Raw genomic sequence first — 6,108 nt, 5'->3', positions numbered from 1 at the left:
TACCTTAAGTTCCACGGAGGGGCCTAAATGTCAATATAAATGCAAATGAGGACAACAATGTTCCAGATCCTCCTCCGCAACCGCCGAGAGTGGCTCCCAGAGTTTTACCAAATCAAGGATACGCCAGTGCTATTGTGCCTCCCCGAATCCGGGAGGGGAACTTTCAAATCACAAATGTTATGTTGACCTTGCTCGAGAAAAGAGGGTATTTCACGGGCGCCTCCGATCAAAATGCCTACAAGCACTTGAAGGAGTTCGTGGATACATGCTGGGGTAACAAGCAGACAAACGTGTCCGAAGATGCGTTGAGATTGAGGCTTTTCCCGTTCTCTCTTTGGGGTAAAGTATTATATTGGTTAGAAAGGTTCCCCAATCATTCTATACAACATGGGATGAATTGGCAGACAAATTTATTGCCAAGTTCTTTTCTCCAAGTCATATGGCGGCTCTTCAAGATGAAATTCTAGCCTTCAAGCAAGAGCCAATGGAACCTTTGTATGAGATATGGGAAAGATATAGAACAATGGTAAAAGAGTGCCCTAATAACGACATGATCGAGGCTATGATTCAACAAACCTTTTATTGCGGCATCAACACCACGAATCAATGCACTGTGAATCAATTGGCCGGAGGGAACTTTATGAAACTTTCTTACCAAGAGGCATGTGATGTACTTGATTGAAATGGCCGACACCTCTTCGGGATGGCAAAGCCGAGCAAATATGCCCCAAGGTGACCCTACGGTCATCCATTTGCACAAGGAATTGCACGATTATGGCCAAGCTATTGCCGAGCTTACAACAACTATGAATCAGTTAGTAAAGGCGCAATTGAAATAAGTCCAAAACCCGTGCCAAGTCAATGAAATGGAAGGTGTTTCTATGTTTAAAATGAGGCAAAGAGGAAACATCCTCAAGGTAATTGTGAACAATATGACAACAACAATGATGGTGGGTGTTATTCAAATGAGTGTTATGATGACCAAAGTGAAGAGGTCCAATATGTCAATAACTACCAAGGGAATAGAGGCAACTCTTTAAATCAACAATGGCGTCCTCAAGGAAATTGGGGCAATCAACAATAAGGTGGAGGTAATTGGAATAACAACAATCAACAACAAGGTGGTGGCAATTGGAATAATAACAACCAAAACAACAATTGGGGTAATCAAAGAAACCAAGGGAATTGGAATGGTAATAATAATAATTGGGGCAACAACAACAATCAAGGAGGGTGAAACAATAGCGGGAACCAAGGCAACCGGGGGCAAGGCTTTCTAAGCCCCCCCATGTACCAACAACCGAACAATCTAGCCCCCTTTCCTTCTCAAGGTCCGAGTTCTTCTAGGAGTGATATGGGGAGAACTGAAAGCATGTTCGAGCAAATAATGAAAAAGAACCAAGGTTCCTATGCCCAATTAGCTTCACATAATACATCTATCCGGAACTTGGAGGTGCAATTAGGCAAATCTCACAAACGTTGAATACTCGTCCCAAGGGTGCGCTACCGAGTGATACGGTAGTGAACCCGAATGGTCGGAATAATAATCATGTGATGGCAGTTACAACAAGAAGTGGGAGAGGCGGTGATGTGAATGCCTCAAAGCAAAAGCAAATTGTGGAAGAAGATGTCGAATTGTGGGATGATGATGTACCTTTGATTGTTGATGATGTGGTTAATCAAAATGTGAACAATGATGTGTGGATTGATATTGATGATGAGGCCGAGGTAGAGACTCAAGATGCTGTGAACCCGTCTAGGGAACACATGATTGACATGCCCGAACCGGTTGTACAAAAGGCCAAGGCACCTTTGCCTAGGCCACCTCCACCTTATCCTCAACGGTTAGCAAAGCAAAAGAGTGACCATCACTTCAAAAAGTTCATTGACATGATTAAGAGCCTCACAATAAATGTGCCTTTGGTGGAGGCACTTGAGCAAATGCCGAGGTACGCTAAGTTCATGAAAGATTTGGTAACAAAGAAGAGGTCGATGGAGTGTGAAACAAATAAAATGACTCATCAAGTGAGTTACATAGTGCATTCAATGGCACCAAAGCTTGAGGACCCCGAAGCTTTTACTATCCCTTGAACTTTCGGAAGTCCAGATTTTGCCAAGGCATTTTATGACTTGGGGGCTAGCATAAATTTGATGTCATACTCAGTCTTCAAGACTTTGGGAATTGGACAACCTCAACCCACCTCAATGAGACTTCAAATGCGGATCGATCAATGAAGAGACCTTTGGGCATAATCGATGATGTACTTGTCTAGGTGGATAAGTTTATACTACCGGCCGACTTTGTCATATTTGATTGTGAGGTGGACTTTGAAGTGCTGATTATTCTTGGTAGGACTTTCCTAGCTACGGGGAAGGCATTGGTTGTTGTTGAAGCTGGTGAGTTGACTTTCTGAGTGGGGGATGAGAAGGTGGTAATCCATGTTTGCAAATCAATGAGACAACCCAATAGCACGGAGGTGTGTTCATTTGTGGACATTGTCACAGCTGTGATAGTGGATGACACAAGTTCCATGATCTATGTTGAAGATCCCCTTGAGGTCGTGCTTCATAATATGGATGTCAATGATGATGCTAGTAGAGTGGAATGCGTGAATGCATTGCATGGTATGGGTTCATATTCATATGAGCCTAGGAGGCTATTCTTGGATCTTGAAAACAGCAAAACTCCACCAACAAAGCCATCGATTGAGGAGCCACCGGTGTTGGAATTGAAGCCACTTCCTCCACACCTCAGGTATGAATTATTGGGTTCAAATTCTACTTTACCTGTTATTTTTTCTTCTTGACTTACTAACATACAGGTTGAGGCCACCTTGGCGGTTCTTCAAAAGCGGAAAAGGGCAATCGGATGGACTCTAGCTGATATTCGAGGAATAATCCGCGCATTTTTCATGCACAAAATCATATTGGAGGAGGATGCAAAGCCTTCCTTGGAGCATCAAAGAAGAATAAATGAGGCGATGCAAGAGGTGGTAAAGAAAGAGGTTATCAAGTGGTTAGATGCAGGGGTGGTTTATCCTATTTCTGACAGTTCGTGGACCTCTCCGGTGCAATGTGTGCCGAAGAATGGTGGTATGACTGTGGTGACCAATGACAATAATGAGCTCATTCCCACTAGAATGGTCACAGGGTGAAGAGTTTCTATGGATTACCGGAAGCTGAACAAGGTGACTAGAAAAGATCATTTCCCATTGCCATTCCTTGACCAAATGCTTGATTGTCTTGCGGGCCGGGCTTTCTATTATTTCCTGGATGGTTACTCGGGGTACAATCAAATTCTAATTGCCCTGGAGGACCAAGAGAAGACCATCTTTACATGTCCTTATGGCACATTCGCTTTCTCTAGAATGCCATTTGGATTGTGTAATGCTCCGGCGACCTTCCAACGTTGCATGATGGCTATTTTCACCGACATGATGGAGGATATCTTGGAGGTCTTCATGGATGATTTCAGCATGGTTGGGGATTCTTTTGAGGAGTACTTGGTAAACTTGGATAGAGTGTTGGCCCGATGTGAAGACACCAACCTTGTTCTCAATTGGGAAAAATGCCATTTTGTGGCAGAAGAAGGTATAGTGTTGGGTACAAGATCTCGAAGCAAGGAATTGAAGTTGATAAGGCCAAGATTGAGGTTATTTTGAGGCTCCCTCCCCCTACTTCTATCAAAGGGGTGAGGAGTTTCCTTGGGCACACGGGTTTCTACCAGAGGTTCATAAAGGATTTTTCTAAAGTGGTATATCCGTTGTGCAAGTTGCTAGAGAAAGATGCAAAGTTCTTGTTCGATGAGAGTTGTATGAAAGCATTCAAGCTTCTTAAGCTCAAGTTGACTTCTACCCCCATCATTATCGCACCAAATTGGAGCTTGCCTTTTGAGCTCATGTGTGATGCTAGTGACGTGCAGTTGGGGCTGTTTTGGGCCAAAGAATCAACAAGATGTTTCATCTGGTGTACTACGCAAGCAAGACCATGAATAAGGCTCAAAGAAACTATACAGTCACCGAGAAAGAATTGTTGGCTATTGTGTTTGCTATGGAAAAGTTTCGACCTTACCTTATGGGGGCCAAAGTTATAGTGCACACCAATCACGCCGCCCTTAGGTATTTGATGACCAAGAAGGACTCCAAGGCAAGATTGATGAGATGGGTGCTACTTCTTCAAGAGTTTGATTTAGAAATTGTTGACCGGAAGGGTTATGAGAATCAAGTGGCGGACCACTTGTCCCGTTTGGAAGAGGAGGGGAGGACTTGTGACAGCCTTGAGATCAATGATTCATTTCGCGATGAACAACTCCTTGCGGTGTTAATGAAGGATATGCCATGGTCTGCCGATGTCACCAATTACCTTGTGACTGGAATAATCCCGTATGAGCTCTTTTCTAACCAAAGGAAGAAGCTCAAGCGGGATAGTTTGGATTTCTATTGGGATGAGCCATACTTGTTCAAGATTTGCCCGGATGGTGTGATTCGTAGATGTATCCCGAAGAAAGAACAATTGAGTATCCTAGAGGCTTGCCATTCTTCACCCTATGGTGGCCATCATGGCGGGGCGAGAACGGCTTATAAAGTGCTTAGTTGCGGATATTATTGGCCCACCTTGTTCAAAGATGCGGGCGATTTGGTGAAGAGATGTGATGAGTGCCAATGAACCGGCAGAATTTCTAAAAGGGATGAGATGCCACTCAATACAATTCTTTAAGTGGATATTTTTGATGTTTGGGGCATCGATTTCATGGGTCCTTTTGTGAGCTCTTGTGGGAACACTTACATTCTCGTGGCGGTGGACTATGTCTCAAAATGGGTTGAAGACGTGGCTTTGCCCAACAATGAAGCCCGGAGTGTTATGGCATTTTTGAAAAAGAGTATCTTTACAAGGTTTGACACTTCTCGTGCTATCATTAGTGATGGAGGGTCTCATTTTTGCAACAAGGATTTCGACACATTGCTTTCTAAGTATGGTGTCAATCATATGGTCTCGACCCCCTATCATCCTCAAGCTAGTGTCCAAGTGGAAGTCTCCAATAGATAAATTAAGAGTATCTTGTCTAAAACTGTCAATGCTAATAGGACCGATTGATCAAAAAAGTTGGATGACGCTCTTTGGGCTTATCGGACGGCTTACAAAACTCTGATTGGTATGTCACCGTATTGGTTGGTGTTTGGAAAAACTGTCATCTTCCAGTGGAATTAGAGCACAAGGCCATGTGGACTTTGAGGAAGTTGAACTTAGAATGGGATGTTGCAGCAAATCTGTGGGTTGAACAACTTAATGAGCTCCAGCTACTCCAGCTCCATGCCTACTCCAGCTCGTCCTTGTACAAGGACAAAATGAAGTACCTTTAAAACAAATATGCTCAGGGAAAGGAGTTCAAGGTTGGAGATATGGTTCTCTTGTTCAATTCCCGGTACGTCTGTTTCTGGGTAAGCTCAAGTCAAAGTGGAGTGGGCCATTTGAAGTTGTGTTCGTGACCCCATTTGGTGCTCTTGATCTAAGGAACAAAAATGGTGAAGTTTTCAGAGTTAATGGGCATCGGGTCAAGCATTATCTTGAAATTTGATGATAGCCACGTGGTGACACTTCTCCATCTAAAGTGATGTGCTGGTAACATGCGTCGTGCCGCGACGTTAAATCAGGCGTTGCTTGGGAGGCAACCCGTGTCTTTTTTCCTTTTTGTTGTTTTCTATGTTTTCTTGGTAGTGTAGGTTTGATTTTTGAGCTAACTGATTGTGAGATGATGTAGTGATTGAGTTGATACAGTGCAAAATAGTTTGAAAAAAGAGTTGAACAGTCTCTGAAGATTGCCAGTGCGACCACAGTTGCTTTTGTGCGGTCCGCACTGGTGATGGTCAAAAGTGGTTCTCTCTGAAGTTTGCCACCGCGACCACATTCCATTTAGTGCGGTCCGCGGTGGACCTTCGCGGTTGCGGTCTATTTCTCACGGTCCGCGGAGGTTGCCTACTCAAGCTCATTTGAACAAACGCAGCGCGGTCCGCAGTCAGTTTTGTGCGGCCGTGCTGGTAGGTAAGGCTAGGTCCCATAGTTTTTCTATAAATAGATCCCATAGGTCACTATTTAGCCTTTTCGAACTTT

This window comes from Nicotiana tabacum, chromosome 3 (assembly GCF_000715075.1).
Source record: "Nicotiana tabacum cultivar K326 chromosome 3, ASM71507v2, whole genome shotgun sequence".
Taxonomy (NCBI): domain Eukaryota; kingdom Viridiplantae; phylum Streptophyta; class Magnoliopsida; order Solanales; family Solanaceae; genus Nicotiana; species Nicotiana tabacum.
Note: the sequence above shows the minus strand (reverse complement) of the source record.